Genomic DNA, 26592 nt, shown 5'->3' with positions numbered 1-26592 from the left:
ATCAACTCCGCTAGCGCGTCTTGGAACACACCTTCAATGTCGTTCATTATTTTCCATAGAATGCATAGCCCCTCATTGATTATCCCTTACTTATGCATACCTCATAAGGCATTAGAAATGTACTTATATTACATTATAATGCATTACTAAGAAGGTATTCATGGGAAGTGTTACAGTGCACCCTATATCCTTCATTCCAGGTCGAGGTTTGCTTTAGATTTTGCCTCAGGAAAACTGATTGGTCAAAATGTGTAGCATGTTTTCTGAGTGTTTGTTCAGCCTTTGTTTGATTTATTTTCTATTATTTTGAAGATGTATCATAGTTTAAAAAAATTGTTATGTGAGTAGCCTACTTTACTTGATTAATCGTTATTTTAACATAAATTATTTCATTTTACTTTTCACATCTCTTAAAAATAGGAGTTGGAAAGCTAATAACATATTCTCATCAGATGTTTTTCATAAGACTCATGACATGCAACACATCTGCTTTGATCTTTCATCAAGTTCTGAATTTCTCCTTTTCAGACACATTCACTCTTATTAATGATATTTGACAATTTCTCTAAAACATTAAAAGTTCTCCTTTAATAAAACAAAACCGAGAAGGTCTAATGATTTAATTAATCAAAGGCACCATCTAATCACCATCTATGCACTCGCCTTGGAAAAGTGTGAAGACGTGGGCAAACAATTGGAAGCGTCCTTGTGTGTGTGTGCCCACACACATTTCTGCATGTGTGTGTGTGTTGCCTTGAAAGAGGAGAAAAACTGTTGCAGCTGACAGTAGATCCAATTGCTATGCTGTCACTGAGACATGTATCACACTGACACACATTTCTCTTTTTAAAGGACCCTTATCACATTTATAAATATTATCTTGGGCCTCCTGTAACATGAGTGTGACAGTGTGACAATCCTCAGTGGTCTAAACTCACTGTACTTCTAAATTGAAATGTAGTGCTGTATGCAGAGCTTGGGTGTGTGTTGAGTGTAGACAGTCAAGGTCAGGGGTCTTCAACTGGAGGAATGCGGCCCAAATCCGGTCCACAAGCTGATTTATTGTGGCCTGCAAAGGTTGTTGTCGGTCATGTGTTGAGCCATCTGTATGTGGATTAGTCATTGCATACCTTTAACTGTTTATTCACCTTTTAACCTTTGTTGTTAAAAACAAACAACTGTCACCTCTCCTTTGCCTCTGTGTGCCATGTTAGGCCTCAAAACACCTGCTGGCAGAGTTGCACCAGTAACACTTATGAATGCTCTCTTCATGGTGCATAATGCATTATAACACTTTGCTTCATAAGAAATTATACTGCCTCCTCATGAATATAGAATATAGCTATTCACATTCACTGTTAATGATATTAGACAATTTCTCTGAAACATTAACAGTTCTCCTTTAAATAAAACAAAACTTAGAAGGTCAAACGATTTAATTAATCAAAGGCACCATCTAATCACAATCTAAGCACTTGCCTTGGAAAAGTGTGAATACGTGGGCAAACAATTGATTAAACAATTATTCTAATTGACATTAATACACGTCCATTTGTGTCTGAGTTCGCCGAGTGCTTACGTTGAGAACAGGCCCCACCATTAACACACTGCTATTTCCTTTGATGTGTACCATAAACAAAGGACACAGTACAGTACTCACCAAATTAAATCACTAACTCAACCTGAAAGCTTTACTCTAATATAAAGCCAGTTGTATATCGGAGGAATACATACAGAAAATTAAGTTAAGACACTTGATGGATTTTCTAATCTAATGCACTCAAATATAATAACATCAAAGTAGCGTTTGCAAGGAACATTGCTAGAGGAACCACATGTTTTTTAATGTATAAGAAACATGGGGGGGGTAATCCATTTCAAGGTTCCCTTCTACAAGGTCTGTGATTGCAAACGGAATAATTTCGAATAATAAGGAAAGAGTCTAGAGAGTTTCCTCAAATACAACAATTCCTGAACTATTTTATATGATATGGGAAAAGTAAGTGCAATGCTTTTGTTTCAAAACTTTAATAATGACAATCATACCTCTTTTTCCTCTCTTTCAACTCTTCAATGCAAAGTTCGCTTCCCTCATTTATCAGTTTAGGTACCATAATTAGATATTGAGCCATGGCACTCACACCAAAATAAGATAAAGAATTGAAAGAGAAAAAACCTAAATGACTCGATTCGTGGCGTGTCCCTCACCAACAGAAGAGTGAGATTCTATTATCTGATTCCGTCTCCTAATGTGAACACTAGATATAGATTTTCAATTTCGAAGGTGACATTTTGCTCCTTTAGCCAGCGCCCATCTCCGCAAACTCACCTTGGGCGACCCATGACCATGTGTTGGCCAGTTTCCTCGTGATGGGATTTATTTGAGAGATGTGCCCGTTGATCAGAGTGAGACACATGGTCTGGTTATCACTCAAGGCTTTCTTTCAGCGAGGCTCAAATATATGGGGCTATTAGTAACAAATTATTGCCCCCCTCCCCATGTGCAGTTTTGTGGCCAAGCAGTGTTGCAAATGTTAGCCATTTGATATACTGCCCCCTTTCAGGTTCATAATACCTATGTGTTTGTAATGCATTGTATTGCATCCATGATTTTACAAACAGATTGCAGATCAGAATGATATTCTAATGAATTTGGTTGTTTTTCAAAAATATGTTACAATCCTATACAATTCTATTCTGATAAACATGCACGACACACAATAAAATAAAACTAATAAATGATGTGAAATTTTATCAGTTAACAATAATGTAAATGCCTGCGCCAAAGCCTGCCACCTTATTCTCCAACGGAGACATTTCTTTATAAGTACCTAATTGTCCTTTTATCCTCTGTACTCTGTTTTGTTTATGCATACATGTGTATAGATGATGTAATGCCAGCACCATGTTTGACTGTTTGATTGTTTTCAATGTCTCATAAGTCTATTTGAGTGGGCCACAATATTTAAAAAAAAATCTGTATTTTGTATAATTGTATCATTATGGAGTGACACTTAAATAAATGTTTCTAACTCTCCACACACACACACACACACACACACACACACACACACACACACACACACACACACACACACACACACACACACACACACACACACACACACACACACACACACACACACACACAGCTTCCAATAGGATGAGGATCTGACAGCAAAAGCACTCAGTGACGAATATATAAACATATAATATACTTGTAAACACATGATAAATTAATCAATTTCAACTTAAAATACACAACCCCGTTGCTTGTTTTCCAACTGGTGGCCATCAAAGTGTTGTCAACACATGACGGAACGCAATAGACTTTAAAGTAATTAGGCAACTCAATTCAAGTGAGCTAGGTTGCATGACAACCAGGTGATTGTTAAATGAAATCTTTAAAACTGCACAATGTGGCGTCATGATTATTTTAAGCAGACCCAGATATGTCTGGCACCATCTCTCTTAGTTGTCTTGTAGAGGCCTATTAGATTTCACCTGCTTTATATGATTAGCCAAGAGAATTCAGAACCCTGGACAGCGCCTCCCAGACACAGTGCTTTTAAAGTGCTTTAAAGAAAGTACATTGAGCTGCTGTATATAGTCCAGTACATAAACTCCCCAAAAATACCATATTGTTCGAATTGGTATAGAAGCGTGAAAATTGGCACAGTTGTGTAATTATTCACGCTGAACAAAACCTGACATAGTGCCATTTCAGCAAAGCCTCTGGTCGGCCTGTAGCGCCCCTCTAGCGCCCCCTATAGAACAATGGTGAAAATGCATTTACCTGCTTTTACGTTTTGGGTCATGGCTTCCCCTGTGTTGGGTCTACATTGCCCCAATATAGCTTAACATGTTTGTATTGGTTTGGGGGAACACAAGTCATCACCAACCAACACCATAAATACATTTTTGTTCAAATGGGTTACCTCTCTCCCTGTTGGACATAATGCATTCCTATGGGATTTTACCTAGAGTGGCGTGTACAGGGCAGGTTTCCTCTCACATTCCTAATACACCACTTTGAAAATATTAACATGTTACTGCGATTGATGATGGGTTTTCATCATTGTTGCGATCATAAAGAAAGAAACAAAGGCCATATGGTTTTGGTTGTTGATTGACTGTGTTCCCCAAACCAATACCAACAGTTTAAGCTATTTTGGGGACATGTAAACCCAACACAAGGGAAGCCATGACCCAAAATGTCAATATAGGTAAATGCATTTTCACCATTGACCTATAGGGGGCGCTACATGCCTACCCAGGGCTTTGCTGAAATGGCACTATATCAGGTTTCGTTCAGCATGAAAAATTATGCAACTGTGCCAATATTCACGTTTCTTTACCAAATCGAACAATATGGTCTTTTTTGGGAGTTTATCTACTAGACTAATAAGCCAGTTGGTGTAGAAGCCCAAGGCATAGGATATATTGGCCATATTAGGACAGATGAAGTCTCAGTGGGGGAGGCTGTCCTAATATGGACACCATGAACACAAGATCTTGTGACTCCCAGACATGACAGGTACAGCTCGATGTTTGCATTGGAATAGTTCTAAGGTTGCAGACAGGTAGACAATCTATGTAAAAAAAAAGATTAAGAAACGACTTGTGGTATGCACACTTCTGCTAACATAGTGATAATGACTTGTTGGTTTTGTGTACTTTGTCGAGACAGTTCATGTCATGGTATTGTAACCCTCAAAAGGATAGTCAAGTTCGCAAATATTAGGATGTATGATTAAAATGACATGTCTTCCGGCAGGTTATTGCATTTTCTTCTGTTAGATTAATTGCTTGTGTAATCTCTAAATTGTCAAACAGAAATACAAGGGCTTGTACAGTGGGGAGAACAAGTATTTGATACACTGCCGATTTTGCAGGTTTTCCTACTTACAAAGCATGTAGAGGTCTGTAATTTTTATCATAGGTACACTTCAACTGTGAGAGACGGAATCTAAAACAAAAATCCAGAAAATCACATTGTATGATTTGTAAGTAATTAATTTGCATTTTATTGCATGACATAAGTATTTGATCACCTACCAACCAGTAAGAATTCCAGCTCTCACAGACCTGTTCGTTTTTCTTTAAGAAGCCCTCCTGTTCTCCACTCATTACCTGTATTAACTGCACCTGTTTGAACTCGTTACCTGTATAAAAGACACCTGTCCACACACTCAATCAAACAGACTCCAACCTCTCCACAATGTCCAAGACCAGAGAGCTGTGTAAGGACATCAGGGATAAAACTGTAGACCTGCACAAGGGTGGGATGGGCTACAGGACAATAGGCAAGCAGCTTGGTAAGAAGGCAACAACTGTTGGCACAATTATTAGAAAATGGAAGAAGTTAAAGATGACGGTCAATCACCCTCGGTCTGGGGCTCCATGCAATATCTCACCTCGTGGGGCATCAATGATCATAAGGAAGGTGAGGGATCAGCCCAGAACTACACGGCAGGACATGGTCAATGACCTGAAGAGAGCTGGGACCACAGTCTCAAAGAAAACCATTAGTAACACACTACGCCGTCATGGATTAAAATCCTGCAGCGCACGCAAGGTCCCCCTGCTCAAGCCAACGCATGTCCTGGCCCGTCTGAAGTTTGCCAATGACCATCTGGATGATCCAGAGGAGGAATGGGAGAAGGTCATGTGGTCTGATGAGACAAAAATAGAGCTTTTTGGTCTAAACTCCACTCGCCATGTTTGGAGGAAGAAGAAGGATGAGTACAACCCCAAGAACACCATCCCAACCATGAAGCATGGAGGTGGAAACATCTTTATTTTGGGATGCTTTTCTGCAAAGGGGACAGGACGACTGCACCATATTGAGGGGAGGATGGATGGGGCCATGTATCGCGAGATCTTGGCCAACAACCTCCTTCCCTCAGTAAGAGCATTGAAGATGGGTTGTGGCTGGGTCTTCCAGCATGACAACGACCTGAAACACACAGCCAGGGCAACTAAGCAGTGGCTCCGTAAGAAGCATCTCAAGGTCCTGGAGTGGCCTAGCCAGTCTCCAGACCTGAACCCAATAGAGGGAGCTGAAAGTCCGTATTGCCCAGCGACAGCCCCGAAACCTGAAGGATCTGGAGAAGGTCTGTATGGAGGAGTGGGTCAAAATCCCTGCTGCAGTGTGTGCAAACCTGGTTAAGACCTACAGGAAACGTATGATCTCTGTAATTGCAAACAAAGGTTTCTGTACCAAATATTAAGTTCTGCTTTTCTGATGTATCAAATACTTATGTCATGTAATAAAATGCAAATTAATTACTTAAAAATCATACAATGTGATTTTCTGGATTTTTGTTTTAGATTCCGTCTCTCACAGTTGAAGTGTACCTATGATAAAAAATTACAGACCTCTACATGCTTTGTAAGTAGGAAAACCTGCAAAATCGGCAGTGTATCAAATACTTGTTCTCCCCACTGTATGTATCAAGCATCTCAGAGTGTGAGTGCGTATCTAGGATCAAATGCCCCTCAGTCCATGTAACCTTATTTATTGTGATCTAAAAGTCCAAACTAATCTTCAGCTACTCTGAGACACTTGATACACACGGCGCCGAAACTGTATGTTCTGTATTCATATGTTGTATATCTCTGTTAAATGGGTATGTCAATCATGCTGACATTAGACTATCCCGATTGAACATTGAAAAAATTAAACAAATAATCTAGATGTAGTGATAGGTTAATTTAGCATTGGACAGTTATGTTACCTTTGTGTGTCCTTAAGTGCATTGGTTTTGTTGGGCTAGTGGTTATGTCAACAGCTTCAAGAATGCATTGTGTTGTTGGGTTCGCTGGTTCGCATCCCGGGTCTGCTAAGACAGTGATAGACCTTGTTATATACTGTACTTATCTCCATAATCCCACAGTCCTTCAAGGTTTTATTTTTCTCTTTCAAGAGTAAGCAAGGCAGACTAAATTAGAGGTCTTCACGGGTCCAAAAAGTTGAGGGAGGGAGAGACGATAGACAGCAACCAACCAACCAAGCTGACCTGCGCTATAGTAGACTAATAGCTGCCATAGCTAGGTTATTTATCATCAAATATTATTACGTAGTACCTTTCTTGACTGCATGAAACCGGGAGAAGCTAGTTAAGCTAGCTAACGTTAGCTATCTAGGCTAACTGAGGCTGCAGTGCATGAGCGTTCTCATCCTACAGTTACAAATAGCAATACCTCCATTCAGAATATTAAGTAGCAGCCTACCTGTTGGCTCTTGGTCATTGTAGCCTATCCTTCTCCTTCAACTTTTAATTCTGTAATTTTATTTCCATCTTCCGTTGATTAGATATCTCCTAACTGTTGCCACACACAGAGCGAGGCTCTATAACTGTGTGTGGTCCTCTGTAGCTCAATTGGTAGAGCATGGCACTTGGAACGCCAGGGTAGTGGGTTCGATCCCCGGGACCACCCATACGTAAAAATGTTTGCACACATGACTGTAAGTCGCTTTGGATAAAAGTGTCTGCTAAATGGCATAAAAACTGTAGCTTATGATTGGCCAACAACAAGCTACACGTGTCATGCTCCACTTGTGGATTGCAAGAGCAGCAGCATCAATTATAACATGTATCTTTTTCTCTCTACTGCAGCAGTCGCTTTCGGATCTGTATGGGCCCTTCCGGACAAATTACACATACCGGAGACCCGTGACAATCATATCAGATCCGGGTCTCGGGTATTCGGGTACAGGTGGATCCGTGAAGACCTCTAGTCTAAATATCATGCCCACTGTATATTTCAGTTGCTCATCTCTTGCAGTCACTCAACTACATTTCAGTAAATTGGTTAGCTACTTACATGAAAAGGGAAGGCCACTCAAGATTTAATCTATGGGCCTTTTATCAAGGAAACAGATGGCGGATGATGTTTCTGCTTTGAAAGGGAGGATTGCGAGCAGCGTGATACCGCACTTAGGGGTAGATACTTACTCTTAGACTTAGAAGTTTGGAGCTGTGTGTTGGACTGATTGGTATAGCTTAGTCTATGTTGTTTAATTTAGTTTTATTTTATCTGGAGCATGCATGCATATGCCTTTGTCCCACATCCTTATTTTCGAATAGAAGTAAAGACAAATATATATGCATCCCCCCACTTCACATTGCTCTTGTTAAAGCTTTTAGAATAAAAAGCATGTTTCTTTGTGGGAAGTCAAGTCTGTCCACAGTTTTTAAACATACATTTTAAACAGACTTCTTAAACAAGTCTTTCCACCATTTTTAAACAGTTTTTATTTGTCATCAAATATTGTCAAATAGTGATATGTATTTATGTCAACCTTGTTTTAGCTGTTGACCAAGACCAAAAATATGAGAAAAATGCACTCTCATTAAATAATTGATAGACCTATCTAAATTCCTTACAGGTCCTCAGTACAGAGTAGGGGTTTGAATAAAGACATTGCACAGACACAAGGTCTGCATGGTACATATGGTATAAAACCAATACTGCTCTCAATAATTCATCCAGATTTCCTCACACTATAACATGTGTCTATCCCAGGAGACTTGTTAACACCCTCTCTTTCAAACAAGGGCCCTCTCATATCAAAGAGGGTATTTTCTGTACAGCCAAGCTCCTCGAGATGCTCCACCCACTACAGATGGTAGCAATGCTAACGTTGGCCCCGTCAATGTCCTGGACAATGCTGGACTTGGCTTTCATGTTCCGGGTGCTGCCCACTGCCAGCCTATCAGCAGCTGTCACTCCCTTGTGTACAGTTATCCACTTGGACAATACATCAAGTGTGTGTGATTGCGTGTGTGTTTGTGTGTGTGTGTATGTGTACAGTATGTGTGTTTCAGAGTATACTCATACTTGTTGGTTTGTTGAAAGGACTTGCATGTCTGGTAGTGGTATAAGTTGTTTCTATAGAATATCTACAGACATTCATATAATTTATAGATCACTGCCTGCCGATTCACTGGAAAGCCTCACTGTCTTTCTTACCTTTCTTACCTTTTGTTATGAATACAATACCCTTTTCTCCCATAGTGTACAGCCGTGCTGCAGAGAAATACAATACAATATCAAATAAGAAAAAGGGTGCTCTCTCTCCACACAGTATCAGGTTCACCACTGCTGTGGCAGAGTACATCTTCCAGAGTCAGGCCAATAATGTTGTACCGCCGTTCAGCAGTCAAGAAAAGCACTGCAACTATTGGCAAGCTTTGTTTGTTTTCTTCTACTTTTCTGTTCTTAATTTTTTTCCATCCAGAGAGAAAGACATAACAGAAACTGAAAGGCGTAAACCGAAGCCAACTGCACTCCCAATTTATGTCCTTCAGAGTGTCCATCAACTGTCCACACCTCTTGTGGATGAGTGCTGCTGACAAGCACCTCACTTCATCACCACAGAAAGAGAAGGAAACTTTCCATCCAATTTTCCATATCCTGATTGGTGGCTATGTCTTCTGACATTTTGACGCTACTCACTCTTCACTCCTGCATGTTGGTTAATTCCAGGCTCCTCTCTCTCCTCGCATATACTGTAGAAGGTCCTACCTAGAGCTAGGAGTTGTTCCCTGCTGGTTATTAGGACATCAGTTTTGCTAGGTGTGGCCACTGACAGTTTGACCTTTGAGGGTGAGGGGGAATGCAGTGTGCATGGCCTAGTAGTGTGGACACTGCTAAACACCATTATGGCCCAGTTGAAACTACTGGACACCATTATGGCCCAGTTGAGACTGCTGGACACCATTATGGCCCAGTTGGACAGTGTGTTGCTGCCAAGATGATGTTGTCACAATGCAACTGTAAGAGCATGGAACAGGGAGATCGAACAACAGTAAATGAACTGCTGTTTGTATACTGTGACCTTAGTGAGTAGGGTGTTTTCATAAGCTGAGCTTGCTATGAACTTGACTAACCTGGGTGTGTAGTGTCTTACCTCACTGATAGGCTTGGACTCCCGACCATTTGGTTTAGGAGTTTGATTATACTGACACCCAGTCTAGTGTTCCTCTAGTAGCAGCTTAAGCACAGAGCTCCTGTACATGTGTACATATTTGTACATACTGTATTTAGTTATTTTTAGGTGTTTTTAATTGTTGCATTTTAATCAGATCTTTAGTTTTGATAACATTTAATTTTTATGGAATATATCTGGTGTTTTTGAGCCACGAATTTGCAGATTGACTGACAGGTTAACACTTTTTGGCTTGGCAAGCTACCATATTTTTTGTTTCACCTGGCTGCCAATTCCTGATCTTTTGAGAACATAATTTGAGGAATCGCCTCTAGTGTGAGAGGAATTGGAGATGGAGGAATACAGTAGTGCTGAGGCAGAGCTCTCGTAGTGAGGACGACTGGCTACTATTTAGAACTTTGTGTGATGAGCATTCTGGCGCCCAGAGCTTTTGAGGCATCACCCAAGTATGTGCTACACAGAGTGGAAGAGGAGAAGTCCAGTGGCTATAAATACTCAGGCTTGTTCCCAGACGTGCCCTGTACAAGATCATCAGCAGACTCCATCACCATCATCTACAATCCTCTGACCAGCTCTATCCCCTCAACCCATGAACTGACCCTCTCCATCTTCGGAGGATGCAGCATTCAAATACTTGGCCTCTAAAAAATATTGCCAGAACCTGTTTCTTGAATTCTAAACATCAGACATTTGAAATCTCTATTTTTGACAATCATAATACCTCTTATGGCAGTAACTTTACAAGCACTAATTATGGTAAATTTAGTCTGAGAATAGTATCTACTTATGGTAAGGGGTGAAATAAGTATAGCCAGTTATAATTGTAACGGCATAGCAGATAATAAGAAAATAATATCAGTCTTTATGTGGCTAAAAGAAAAGGAATATAACATATACTGTTTACAGGAAACTCACTCTACAACCTTAGATGAAGTAGCGTGGAAAATGGAATGGGGTGGTGAAATAATTTTCTGTCATTGATAAAGCAACTCAAAAGGTGTGATTATATGAATTAACAAAAATGTCGATCCGACTGTGCAAATAGTCAGGAATGATTCGCAAGGAAGGTGGATCCTTTTGAATATGAAAGCGGATGAAAAACAGATTCGGCTCATTAATCTATATGGTCCAAATCAGGATTATCCATACTTCTTCAAAAATATTTATATCAATTTATTGAACTTACAGGCAACAAACGATCAAATCATTATGGTGGGAGACTATAACACAGTGTTAAGTACCGCAATGGACCGTAAAGGAAATCACTCTACAAACTATCATCACCATGCCCTTAAGGAGGTCACAAATATTATGGACACATTAGAAATAGTGAATATTTGGAGACTAAAAAATTCTGACCTAGTGAGATATACATGGAGGACACTTAATCAAGCCAGTCGTCTTAACTACTTTCTTGTCTCTTTCTCTCTTGTATCAAAGGTTAAAAAAGTATTGATAGGAGACAGAATGCAACCGGATCATCATCTAATTGGCCTTCACATAACTCTTACAGAATTGCCACCTGTACGGGGGTATTGGAAATTTAATCGAAGTCTACAGGAGGACAATTTATTCTTAACTAAGACAAAATAATTTATAACACAATTTTTTCAGTACAATATAGGTTCAGCAAATCCCCTTATTGTTTGAGATACGTTAAAAATTTACCTTCAGAGGTCATTCAATTCAATATTCATCAATAATAAAAAAGCAGTTTCTGTCTAAAGAGACAAGACTAATAGTACAGGTAGATAGCAATAAAAACAGTACTACAGAGATACAAAATAAGTTAGAGAAAAAACAAAATGAAGTGGAGGAACTTATTCAAGAACGATCTAATGTAATCTATTACAAAAATGAAGCAAACTGGATGGAATATGGAGAAAAATGCACCAAATTCTTCCTGAATCTCCAACACAGGTACGCTACCAAAAATAATTTGCAGAAACTCATTACTAAAGACGGAGTCATCTAAAGACGGAGTCATCTATGATTCACCAAATTATATTTTAAAAGAGGAAGCTAAATATTTTTGGAAGATGTTTTCTATTCCGTCTCATCCTCTCCTTCTGAATGATGATTACTGTGTGGAATTATTTCCAAATAATAATAAAAAAAGGAAAATGAACAAATGTACAGAAAGATCAGTGTGAAGGCCAAATTACAGAGGAATACATTTTAGAGGCTATTAATGCCTTTCAGTCTGGAAAAACCCCAGGACTTGATGGCATACCGGTAGAGATACAGTGCATTCGGAAAGTATTCAGACCCCTTGACTTTTTACACATTTTGTTACGTTACAGCCTTATTCTAAAATGGATTCCCTCATCAATCTACACACAGTACCCCATAATGACAAAGCGAAAACAGGTTTTCAGATTCTTTACAAATTTATTAAAAATAAAAACAGAAATACCTTATTTACATAACTATTCAGACCCGTTGCTATGAGACTCGAAATTGAGTTCAGGTGCATCCTGTTTCCATTGATCATCCTTGAGATGTTTCTACAACTTGATTGGAGTCCACCTGTGGTAAATTCAATTGATTGGACATGATTAGGAAAGGTACACACCTGTCTATATAAGGTCCCACAGTTGACAGTGCATGTCAGAGCAAAAACCAAGCCATGAGGTTGACGGAATTGTCAGAGAGCTTCGAGACAGGATTGTGTAGAAACACAGATATGGGGAAGGGTACCAACAAATGTCAGCAGCATTGAAGGTCCCCAAGAACACAGTGGCCTCCATCATTCTTAAATGAAAGAAGTTTGGAACCACCAATACTCTTCCTAGAGATGGCCACCCGGCCAAACTGAGCAATCGGGGGAGAAGGGCCTTGGTCAGGGAGATGACCAAGACCTGATGGTCACTCTGACAGAGCTCCAGAGTTTCTCTGTGGAGATGGGAGAATTTTCCAGAAGGACAACCATCTCTTTAGTACTCGACCAATCAGGCCTTTATGGTAGAGTGGCCAGATGGAAGCCACTCCTCAGTAAAAGGCACATGACAGTCCACTTGGAGTTTGCCGAAAGCCACCTAAAGGACTCTCAGACCATGAGAAACAAGATTCTCTGGTCTGATGAAATCAAGATTCTTTGGCCTGAATGCCAAGCATCATGTCCGGCGGAAACCTGGCACGATCCCTACGGTGAAGCATGGTGGTGGCAGCAACATGTTGTGGGGATGTTTTTCAGAGGCAGGAACTGGGAGACTAGTCAGGATCGAGGGAAAGATGAACGGAGGAAAGTACAGAGAGATCCTTGATGAAAATCTGCTCCAGAGCGCTCAGGGCCTCAGACTGGGGTGATGGTTCACCTTCCAACAGGACAACAACCCAAAACACACAGCCAAGACAATGCAGGAGTGCCTTCGGGACAAGTCTCTGAATGGCCTTGAGTGGCCCAGCCAGAGCCCGGACTTGAACCAGATTTAACATCTCTGGAGAGACCTGAAAATAGCTGTGCAGCGATGCTTCCCATCCAACCTGACAGAGTTTGAGAGGATCTGCAGAGAAGAATGGGAGAAACTTCCCAAATACAGGTGTGCCAATCTTGTAGAGTCATACCCAAGAAGACTTGAGGCTTTAATCACTGCCAAAGATGCTTCAACAAAGTACTGAGTAAAGGGCCTGAATACTTATGTAAATGTGATATTTATGTTTGTTTTTTAAGAAATTAGCAAATGTATAAAAACCTGTTTTTGCTTTGTCATTATGGGGTATTGTGTGTAGATTGATGAGGAAAAAAACTATTTAATCCATTTTAGAATAAAGCTGTAACGTAACAAAATGTGGAAAAAGTAAACGGTCTGAATACTTTCCGAATGCACTGTATATCAAGTCTTTTTTCACATACTCAAAGCACCATTATTACCTTGTTTTAACTACTCCTAATGAAATGGTAGACTGTCGGGTACTCATCAGGAAGGTCTGATTTCACTATTATTAAAACAAGACCCAGATGGCAAATATAAAGATCCAGTCAATCTAAAAAACTGGAGGCTCCTTCCACTTCAATGTTCTGATGCAAAAATACTAGTGAAATGCATAGCACTCAGAATTAAAAAGGTTTTTACCAGGTATTGTTCATCCTGATCAGACAGGTTTTTTACATGGGCGATACATTGGAGATAATATACGACAACTACTAGAAATAATAGAACAACATGAAACATCTAAGAAGCATGGCCTGGTATTGATAGTGGATTTTGAAAAGGCCTTTGATCATTGTAAGACTGGATTTTATCGGCAGGGACTGGGAAACTGGTCAGAATTGAAGGAATGATGGATGCCGCTAAATACAGGGAAATTCTTGAGGGAAACCTGTTTCAGTCTTCCAGAGATTTGAGACTGGGACGGAGGTTCACATTCCTGCAGGACAATGACCCTAAGCATACTGCTAAAGCAACACTTGAGTGGTTTAAGGGGAAACATTTAAATGTCTTGGAATGGCCTAGTCAAAGCTCAGACCTCAATCCAATTGAGAATCTGTGGTATGACTTAACGATTGCTGTACACCAGCGGAACCCATCCAACTACAAGGAGCTGGAGCAGTTTTGCCTTGAAGAATGGGCAAATATCCCAGTGGCTAGATGTGCCAAGCTTATAGAGACACACCCCAAGAGACTTGCAGCTGTAATTGCTGCAAAATGTGGCTCTACAAAGTATGGTTGAACTCGAATGTGCTGGTTGATAAAATACCTGTATTTATGGAAAATATGTTTGAAAACTGTATTTTGTTTTTAAATGATATTGTAAATTGGAATGGTAGAGTTATGCCTTTCATGGTTATCAGAATTGTATGGGAAGGCCTGCTCAATCCAAGATTACAAATAAAATAAAATAAAATGTGATTTGTCATATGCGCCGAATACAACAGGTGTAAACCTTACAGAGAAATGCTTACTTACAAACCCTTAACAAACAAAGCAGTTTTAAGAAAGAATACCAAAAAAAATCACACAAAAAAATACAATATAAAATAATACGAAATAAAAGTAACAAATAATTAAAGAGAAGCAGTAAAAATAACAATAGCGAGGCTATATACAGGGGATCCCGGTACCGAGTCAATGTGCGGGGGCACCAGTTAGTCGAGGTAATATGTACATGTAGGTAGAGTTATTATTATTGATTTTTTATATTATTTTTATTTTTAGGGGTAGATCAGCTTTAATATTGCAGATAGATTGTAACTTCCATCAATGTAATTGTCTGCATCTCTTCCAATCCCCCATATTTACATTTACATCATTTAGCAGACACTCTTATCCAGATTATGTTTTTTTTTCTATATATATATATATATATACAGTGGGGAAAAAAAGTATTTAGTCAGCCACCAATTGTGCAAGTACTTCCACTTAAAAAGATGAGAGAGGCCTGTAATTTTCGTCATAGGTACACGTCAACTATGACAGACAAATTGAGAAAAGAAAATCCAGAAAATCACATTGTAGGATTTTTAATGAATGTATTTGCAAATTATGGTGGAAAATAAGTATTTGGTCAATAACAAAAGTTTCTCAATACTTTGTTATATACCCTTTGTTGGCAATGACACAGGTCAAACGTTTTCTGTAAGTCTTCACAAGGTTTTCACACACTGTTGCTGGTATTTTGGCCCATTCCTCCATGCAGATCTCCTCTAAAGCATTGATGTTTTGGGGCTGTCGCTGGGCAACACGGACTTTCAACTCCCTCCAAAGATTTTCTATGGGGTTGAGATCTGGATACTGGCTAGGCCACTCCAGGACCTTGAAATGCTTCTTACGAAGCCACTCCTTCGTTGCCTGGGCGGTGTGTTTGGGATCATTGTCATGCTGAAAGACCCAGCCACGTTTCATCTTCAATGCCCTTGCTGATGGAAGGAGGTTTTCACTCAAAATCTCACGATACATGGCCCCATTCATTCTTTCCTTTACACGGATCAGTCGTCCTGGTCCCTTTGCAGAAAAACAGCCCCAAAGCATGATGTTTCCACCCCCATGCTTCACAGTAGGTATGGTGTTCTTTGGATGCAACTCATCATTCTTTGTCCTCCAAACACGACGAGTTGAGTTTTTTTACCAAAAAAAATTCTCATTTTGTCTGTCATAGTTGACGTGTACATATGATGAAAATTACAGGCCTCTCTAATCTTTTTAAGTGGGTGAACTTGCACAATTGGTGGCTGACTAAATACTTTTTTCCCCCAACTGTATATATATATATATATATATATATATATATACAGTTGAAGTCGGATGTTTACATACACCTTAGCCAAATACATTTAAACTCAGTTTTTCACAATTCCTGACATTTAAACCTAGTAGAAATTCCCTGTCTTAGGTCAGTTAGGATCACCACTTTATTTTGATCTCTCTGATCATTTTCATGATGTCCATCCGGATTGCTTCTATATGCCATATCTGTCTAAATGTGCTCTTTCACAAAAGCTCTCAACCTATAACCTATATACTTATTATGGACACAGTATGCTTACATTATTAGTTATCTTGTTGTTATTAGTTGTTGTTAGTTGTTATTAGTCCCATCCTTCAAATCTGTTAACACCATCCATATTGGATTTCTATTTGCCATATATATTTCAACTGTACTCTGATGTTTTACAAAAGTTCTGAACCTTTCTATTCTCATTGTTTCTATAGATTGTACATTTTTGCTAAAATTATTATTATATTATTGATCGATTGACTATGACTTTTCATATCACCCAGTAATGCTATCTGCAGGGTTAGCTCCAGGTAAATATTGCAATCCTTTAGCCATTCCTGGACCTGTGTCCAAAAACAAGCTACAAATGGACAGTACCAAAACAAATGATCTAATGATTCTGTCTCTTCGCAGCAAAATCTGCAGAGCTGGGAAGATTGTATCCCCCATATAAAGAACATTCTATTGGTAGCAAGAATTTTATATAATAATTTATATTGAAAGATTCTAAGTTTTGAATCCGGTGTCGTTTTGCGTATCAGTTCATAAACACTATGCCATGGGATCGGTACGTCAAAAATCTCTTCCCAACTATTTTTGCAATCTATATGGGACGGCTGTCAATCCTTTGGTCCTTAAATGAAACTGATACACTTTTTAATTTATCACAGTTTTCCTTAACCAATTATGTTCTTTAATGCAAGGCCGACAGACAAGTTCCTTACTTTCTCCCCCTTCCACTTTCCTCTTCCATTATTGCGGTAAGGCTGCAATTATTTGGTTGTAATTTTGGGTAGAGCAGACATTTCCATATGTTTTTGTTAGCTGCATGTGCGACATAACTCCACCAGTCCTACCTATGTTATCATTTACGAAGATTATACCTTTTTTATTATAATTTTTTTTTGGGTCAATTAGTATATTTGAGTTTAACCACAATATTTGTTGCATTATTTGTTCTGTAGTTTCTGGAGGATTAAATTGAAATTGCAACCAACTATTGCTTGTTTTAGAAATAGAGATATTTGGGAGATTATTTCCTTTTCAAATAACTGAAAGTGAGTGGTTGTAATCTGAATAAAGGGAAAAAGGCCATTCTTGAACATTGGGTGAGACAATCTTACTAATTTGCTAGAGAACCAGTTCGGATTTAAGTATAACTTTTGTATGACTGAAGCTTTTAGTGATAGTGTAACGATCCCGGCAGTCTGAGTCGGGTCCTGTCTGGTGACTAGTTTTTCTGTTCGTGATCTCCAGTTTCCCGAGGGTTCGGGAACGCTCCGGGGAGCTCTCTTGATTTCCGCACCTGCATCCCATCAGCAATCTGCACACCTGGTCCTGATCATCACCCTTCTTAGGCTCTGGCCTAACATCCAGTCCCTGCCGGATCGTTAGCCATGAACAGTAGGTTTACCAGAGTATCAGTCTTTGAGCCTAGCGTTAGAGTTGTTGTTTTTGCACCGTTTGGTTTGTTGCTTACTTACCCCCGTTTTGTTCCATCTGCAGTCACCCGTCCGGAACCTTCATCCAACCTCTGCCTGGTGGTCGGCGGCTGCCGACCCAGGATGGGATCAACCACTGCACCCCCAACAACTAATCAACGCCGCCCGCTCTGTTCCCCGGATTATTCAGCATCACTCTTGAATTTGTAATAAACACTCACCCTCGTTTCAACTTACCTTGTCCTGGTCTGCTTCTGGGTTCTGGCTTAGCAACTCGTGACAGATAGGTCTAATGCTTTAATATTTCATAATTTCTGTCCTCTGAATTCATATTCATTATATAAATAGGCCCGTTTAATTTTGTCTGGCTTGCCGTTCCAAATAAAATGGAAAATATTTTTCTCATATAATTTAAAAAACTGTCCGCTAGGCGTAGGCAAGACATTAAGCAAATAGGTAAACTGGGATAATACTAAAGAGTTAATCAGGGTGATTTTTCCACAAATTGACAGGTATTTACCTTTCCATGGTAGCAAGATCTTATCAATTTTTGCTAACTTTTTATTAAAATTTATTGAAGTGAGATCAGTTATTTCCTTTGGGATATGTATTCCGAGTATATCCACATCACCATCAGACCATTTTATTGGTAAACTACATGGTAATGTAAACATTTTAATTTTTAGTGATCCAATACGTAATATAGTACATTTGTCATAATTTGGTTGTATTCCAGAGAGGTTAGAAAATGTATCTAGATCCTCTATGAGGCTGTGGAGGGATTCTAGTTGTGGATTTAAAAGAAAACATGAATCATCAACATACAATGACACCTTTGTTTTTAAGCACTGGATTTCTAATCCCCTGATATTATTGTTGGATCAGATTTTAATAGCTAACATCTCGATGGCCACAATAAATAGATATGCCGATAGTGGTCAACCTTGTTTCACTCCTCTTGACAGTTTAAAACCTTTTGAGAAATAGCCATTATTTACTATTTTACACCTAGGGACATGATTTTGACCCATTTTATAAGAGATTCTCCAAAAATGAAATGCTCCAGGCATTTATATATAAACCCCAGTCGTACTTTATCAAATGCCTTTTCGAAGTCTCCTATGAATAGCAGGCCTGGTTTCCCAGATTTTCCATAGTGTTCTATTGTTTCCAATACTTGCCTTATATTATCTCCAATGTATCTTCCATGTAAAAAACCTGTCTGATTAAAATGAATAATATCTGACAATACCTTTTTAATTCTATGTGCTATACATTTTGCTAGAATTTTTGCATCATAACACTGAAGTGTAAGGGGCCTCCAATTTTTTTTATGGACTGGATCTTTATATTTTCACTTGTATCCTGTTTCAGTAATAATGAGATCGGACCTTCTTCTTGAGTGTCAGATAAGCTACCATTTACATAGGAGTGGTTAAAACATGCTAATAACGGTCCTCTTAGTATATCAAAAAAGGTTTGGTATACCTCGACTGGTATGCCATCCAACCCTGGAGTTTTCCCGGATTTAAAGTCTTTAATTGCAGCCAGAAGTTCCTCCTCTGTAATTTCACCTTCACATGAGTCTTTCTGTATGAAAAGAAAAAGAAAAAACTCTCTACAATTAGCTTCAGTTAGAGGAGATGGAGGCGACTGAAACGAAAAGAAATGATTAAAGTACTTTGTTTCCTCCTTCAAAATATCATTTGGTGAATCATGGGTGACTCCGTCAATTGTAACCAATTTCATTAAATTATTTTTGGTAGCATTCCTATGTTGAAGATGAAAAAAGAATTTGGTGCATTTAGTTTGCTTAATTTTTATAATATATTACACTTGATCTTTCTTGAATAAGTTTCTCCATTTCTTTTTGTTTTTTCTGTAATTTATTTTGAGCCTCTATGTTACAGTTTTTATTGCGATCTATCTGTTCTGTTAGACTTTCTATTTCCTTTGTTAGTATAAACTCTTTTGACCTAAATTGCTTTTGTTTTCGAGATGAGTACTGAATTGCATGGCCTCTAAAGGCACATTTAAAGGTGTCCCATACAATAAGGGGATTTGCTGTACCAATGTTATGTCGGAAAAAGTCAGTTATAAATTCCTTTGTCCTAGTTAAAAATAAATTATCATCCAATAGGCTTTGATTAAATTTCCAATATCCTCGCCCACGTGGAAATTCAGTAAGAGTAATGTATATGGCAATTATATGATGGTCCGACCGCATTCTGTCCCCTATCAACACTTTTTAAACTTTTGGTGCCAACGAGAATGAGATAAGAAAGAAGTCAAGACGACTAGCTTGATTGAGTCTCCGCCATGTATATCTCACTAGATCAGGATATTTAAGCCTCCATATATCTACTAGTTCTAATGTATCCATGACATTCACGATTTCCTTAAGAGCATGTGTGTGATTGTTTGTGGTGTGATTTCCTTTACGGTCCATTGAGCTATTTAAAACAGTATTAGAATCCCCCACCATAATAATATTGTCTTGAATTGCTTGCAGGGTTGATCATTTATTATACAAATTGTCAAAGAAGTGTGGATCATTATTATTTGGTCCATAAAGGTTAATGAGCCATATCTGTTTATGGTCCAATGACATATTTAAAATAATCTATCTACTTTGCGTATCTATTTGGACAAATTGCACATTCTGATCGAAATTACTATTAATTAACATCATCACCTCTTTTGAATTTCTTTGCCCATGGGAGAAGTATATTTCGCCCCCCCCATTCCTTTTTCAACGCAACTTCATCTACAATTGTTGAATGAGTTTCCTGTAAACAATACATATTATATTCCTTCTCTTTGAGCCATGTAAATATTGCTCTTATTTTGTTATTATCAGCTAAGCCCTTACAATTATAACTGGCTATACTTATTTCACCATACACCATAATGAGATACAAGTTTCAAGTCTATTTATCATTATATATGTTTGTAAATTTACCAATAAAAAATACCGTAATGATTGAGTGTCCATATAGCTGTACCGTGATATTTGCATTGCTACTAAGTAACCCTTCAATTGTTCTCCACTAATTCCCCAGCTAAAAACCCTCCCCATCCCAAGTTGAGCCGTCATCCCAGTGATCGGCATCCCACCCACGTCCCTCCAGATCCCTAGGGCCCCGAGAGGCCAGGACCCATCCATCGAAAACAGCACACAGTGCCACCCACAAAACAGAAGCAGATTAACCACCAAAAACATTTCCAATGCTGTCACCTCTATATACAGTGGGGAGAACAAGTATTTGATACACTGCCAATTTTGCAGGTTTTCCTACTTACAACGCATGTAGAGGTCTGTAATTTTTATCATAAAAAAATCCAGAAAATCACATTGTATGATTTTTAAGTAATTTATTTGCATTTTATTGCATGACATAAGTATTTGATCACCTACCAACCAGTAAGAATTCCGGCTCTCACAGACCTGTTAGTTTCTCTTTAAGAAGCCCTCCTGTTCTCCACTCATTACCTGTATTAACTGCACCTGTTTGAACTTGTTACCTGTATAAAAGACACCTGTCCACACACTCAATCAAACAGACTCCAACCTCTCCACAATGGCCAAGACCAGAGAGCTGTGTAAGGACATCAGGGATAAAATTGTAGACCTGCACAAGGCTGGGATGGGCTACAGGACAATAGGCAAGCAGCTTGGTGAGAAGGCAACAACTGTTGGCGCAATTATTAGAAAATGGAAGAAGTTCAAGATGACGTTCAATCACCCTCGGTCTGGGGCTCCATGCAAGATCTCACCTCGTGGGGCATCAATGATTATGAGGAAGGTGAGGGATCAGCCCAGAACTACACAGCAGGACCTGGTCAATGACTTGAAGAGAGCTGGGACCACAGACTTAAAGAAAACCATTAGTAACACACTACGCCGTCATGGATTAAAATCCTGCAGCGCACGCAAGGTCCCCCTGCTCAAGCCAGCGCATGTCCAGGCCCGTCTGAAGTTTGCCAATGACCATCTGGATGATCCAGAGGAGGAATGGGAGAAGGTCATGTGGTTTGATGAGACAAATATATAGCTTTTTGATCTAAACCCCACTCACCGTGTATGGAGGAAGAAGAAGGATGAGTACAACCCCAAGAACACCATCCCAACCGTGAAGCATGGAGGTGGAAACATCATTCTTTGGGGATGCTTTTCTGCAAAGGGGACAGGACGACTGCACCGTATTGAGCGGAGGATGAATGGGGCCATGTATCGCGAGATCTTGGCCAACAACCTCCTTCCCTCAGTAAGAGCATTGAAGATGGGTTGTGGCTGGGTCTTCTAGCATGACAACGACACAAAAAACACACAGCCAGGGCAACTAAGGAGTGGCTCCGTAAGAAGCATCTCAAGGTCCTGGAGTGGCCTAGCCAGTCTCCAAACCTGAACCCAATAGAAAATCTTTGGAGGGAGCTGAAAGTCCGTATTGCCCAGCGACAGCCCCGAAACCTGAAAGATCTGGAGAAGGTCTGTATGGAGGAGTGGGCCAAAATCCCTGCTGCAGTGTGTGCAAACCTGGTCAAGACCTACAGGAAACGTATGATCTCTGTAATTGCAAACAAAGGTTTCTGTACCAAATAAAATATTAAGTTCTGCTTTTCTGATGTATCAAATACTTATGTCATGCAATAAAATGCTAATGAATTACTTAAAAATCATACAATGTGATTTTCTGGATTTTTGTTTTAGATTCCGTCTCTCACAGTTGAAGTTTACATTTACATTTTAGTCATTTAGCAGACGCTCTTATCCAGAGCGACTTACAGTTAGTGCATACGTTCTTTTTTTTCTTTTTTCATACTGGCCCCCAGTGGGAATTGAACCCACAACCCTGGCATTGCAAACCCCATGCTCTACCAACTGAGCTACATCCCTGCCGGCCGTTCCCTCCCCTACCCTGTACGAATTGTGCGCCGCCCCATGGATCTCCCGGTCGCGGCCTGCTACGACAGAGCCTGGATTCGAACCAGGATCTCTAGTGGCACAGCTAGCACTGCGCCACTCGGAAGTGTACCTATGATAAAAATTACAGCCCTCTACATGCTTTGTAAGTAGGAAAACCTGCAAAATCGGCAGTGTATCAAATACTTGTTCTCCCCACTGTATATATATAACTATACACAAAAATGTATGCACTCATGACTGTAAGTCGCTTTGGATAAAAGCGTCTGCTAAATGGCATATTATTATTTATTATTATTTAAAAATATATATCTATTCAAATATCTTGCATATCTTATTTTCCATCATTATCAATTAATATGCGTAATAATGTTGGCAGTTCATGCGTAGGATGTTAACATATAACCCGGATTGCCATTGTATTACATTTAATTTATTGACAAGCAATTATTATCCTAGCAAACAATTACCACGGTCCATCCCATACTCCCCCCAACATCCCCACCCCCCCACAACAGATGCGGGACAAACACACACGCACATACTCACATACTTCAACACACTCAACCCCTTTCCCCCACAATCAACCATAAAATCAGATGCTCAACGGTTGTTACATCCCAGAGCACAACTCAAGAAAGGACCTGATTTATGAGTGCACATACAGTTACAGCTGATTGAGAAAGCATGCAAGATTGAGCAGAAATTGACAACAATGTGAGATTTGATTAATCTATTTAATCTATGTCAAGTCCTAGGTGATGGAGATCAGATCCACCCTCTTCACCTGAGACACAAATACTCTGGTCCCCCGTTGTAACCATTTTATCCAAGCATCTCTGTGCAGTCAGACCTTTGATTATTTTGTGCCACCTGGGCCACAATGATAAACCCCCTCTCTGATTGTCCGAGTGTGATCCCCTCCCCATGGGTTACTGCAGCCAGTGTTGCCAGCACTGCCACTACCTGGGTGGGGGTACCCCACCGGAATCCCCACCGGCTAGGTACAAGGTCGTCAAGGTTCTCATTAGCAGCTTTGAGAATTTCCTTGTATATAATGCTCTCCCATCAGGGGGCTCTGGCTTTGTAGGACCAACCCTGCCAGGCAGGCTCAGAATCTTGAGGGGGTGGTGCTGCTCAAGTAGGTCTCATTTATTTCTCTGTTTAGGCTGCATACTCACAGCAGGTCCATAAAACAGATGGGAACTTATCTTTGGTGTATGGGTCGCTCAGGTGGGTGGCCAGGTTATAGGGTTGGGGATCTTTCCATCATGATAGGACAATGACAAATTTGATTAAATGTATACTATATTTAAAAATGTATATCCCTCATCTACACACAATTGAAAGCTCTCTCTCACTACCCCTGCTCATAGACACCCGTCGGCTCTGGGATATGCAACCATTTCCCCTCTCACTCACTTAACGCCGCACCTTTCCAAACACAAAAATGCACACCACATGGTTGACTGCGGAGGAAATGGGCCGAGCGCGCAAACACACCCACATCCCACACCTGCCGCAAGGGGGAAAGGACGCCAGGGAGAACACAGGACCAACCACAACAACCGTCCGCCAAAACAACAATTGGCCGCCAAAAAAGCCATGTTCTAATTAGTTGTATTTGAAGATGTATTATTCTGCTTGTTATCTTTTCTTGTTATATCGTTTTATCCTTTTTTTAAATACTATACTTACTATAGATGTTCTTTAATATTACAATCCCTATCATTGCTAGTATTGGGTGTTCCATTATTCGACTCCTCTATTACAACTTTTAGAATAGCCATGGAGTGGTCTTTGTGTCTCTGAACATTTGGTTGTCAATATACAGTTTATCGACCACAAGTGCAACACGTTTCCCTTTTAATCTATTTTCCTTGAAGATTGGATACAGAACTTTGCGCCTTTCTGCAATCTCCCTCGGGAACTGATCATTCATGCCTATTTTCGTGCCAGCAAGTCTTTTACCTAGGCTTTTATCCATTGCTTTATCCTTAAAAAATGCAAATTTGGCAACGATTGGTGATCATATTTCTGTCCTCTTTGTCCGAAACGTTGTACACGTTCGAGTTGGATTTTATCGACAGCCTCGAGTGGGATTTGAAGCGCTGTATGCAGGAAATCCTTCATAATATTCTCGGTTATTTCTCCCTCCTTTTCCTGAATACCCGTAAGTACTAGATTTTCTCTCATCGATCTAGTTTGGATGTCTAGTAAGGCTTCTCTCAGAAGGTTGTTCTCCTTTTTAAGTTCCCTAATGTCCGTTCAGGAGTCTTATGGCTTGGGGGTAGAAGCTGTTTAGAAGCCTTTTGGACCTAGACTTGGCGCTCCGGTACCGCTTGCCGTGCGGTAGCAGAGAGAACAGTCTATGACTAGGGTGGCTGGAGTCTATTTTTAGGGCCTTCCTCTGACACCGCCTGGTATAGAGGTCCTGGATGGCAGGAAGCTTGGCCCCAGTGATGTACTTGGCCGTTCGCACTACCCTCTGTAGTGCCTTGCGGTCAGAGGCCGAGAAGTTGCCATACCAGGCAGTGATGCAACCAGTCAGGATGCTCTCGATGGTGCAGCTGAAGCTCTCAACCTGCTCCACTACAGCCCCGTCGATGAGAATGGGGGTGTGCTCGGTCCTCTTCTTTTTCCTGTAGTCCACAATTGATTACAACAGGCAGGTGGCAGCGGGAGGAGGTAGGGAACTGGTCTGTCTGCCCAATATAAAGCATCAAACTGGCGTAAATAGGAAAGTATATCAGTTTCATTTGAGGACCAGGATGTTGACAGCTGTGCCATACAGATTGCAAAATAGCTGGGAAGAAATGTTTGATGTACCGATTCCATGGTGCATAGTGTATGAGTTGATATATAAAACGACACAAGATTCAAGACTTCATGCTTTTCAGCTAAAATTATTCTATAGAATTCTTGCCACCAACAAGATGTTGAATATTTGGGGCATAGAATCATCGCAGCTCTGCAGATTTTGTTGTGAGGATACAGAATCAATAGACCATTTGTTTTGGTATTGCCCTCAGGTAGCCTGTTTCTGGTCTCAGGTTCAGGAATGGCTGAAAAAGCATAACATTAATCTAAAATTGACCCTAGAAATAGCAATGTTGGGAGATCTGGAGAGACCTGGTCAGTCAATTACTAATATACTAAGTAATACCGACTGTGGGGGCGGTCTCGGATGGTTGAGGGGAAGCTCTCGGGGAACTGTGGGGGGGATCTTGGAGGGCTGGTGGCCTGGCTGTTGGGAGCTTGGGCCGGTGGCTGATCGGTCGCTGGTTCAGGTCCCCGTTTTGACCTTTTGGGAGATCTGTCGACGTGCCCTTGGGCAGGGCGTTGACCCTGGTGGGTCGCTCTGGATGGGAGTCTGTTAGATTAATGTAATGTAAATGTTGAGCAGCTTCATTGCAAGTAGATTGTATGTTTTAATATTCAATACAAATAAATAAAAGACTTGGCCTCTATTGGTTGACCTGTAATGAATATATATATATATATATATATATATATATATATATATATATATATATATATATGTATTGCTCTTGAAGCACTTTGAGATTCTATGAAAAGCGCTATAGAAATGTAATAAATTCTTATTATAAAGCCTAATTTACACCTTCCGCTTCCACGCCGTCTGTGAGGTCCGCTTGAACAAAATGAGGCAATATCGAACGTCTGCTCATCTGTGATTGGTGTAGAGAGTGAACCAAACTTGCTGTCTGGATCTCCAGTTAACTGTGTGTCCTACAGGTGTAGCAGCGTGGCAGGCGAGACTTCATTACCTTATTAGCCATTTGGTTTTCTAGGTTTTGCTGGTGTGC

This window comes from Coregonus clupeaformis, chromosome 8 (assembly GCF_020615455.1).
Source record: "Coregonus clupeaformis isolate EN_2021a chromosome 8, ASM2061545v1, whole genome shotgun sequence".
Classification (NCBI taxonomy): Eukaryota; Metazoa; Chordata; class Actinopteri; order Salmoniformes; family Salmonidae; genus Coregonus; species Coregonus clupeaformis.
This window is presented reverse-complemented; position numbering follows the sequence as displayed.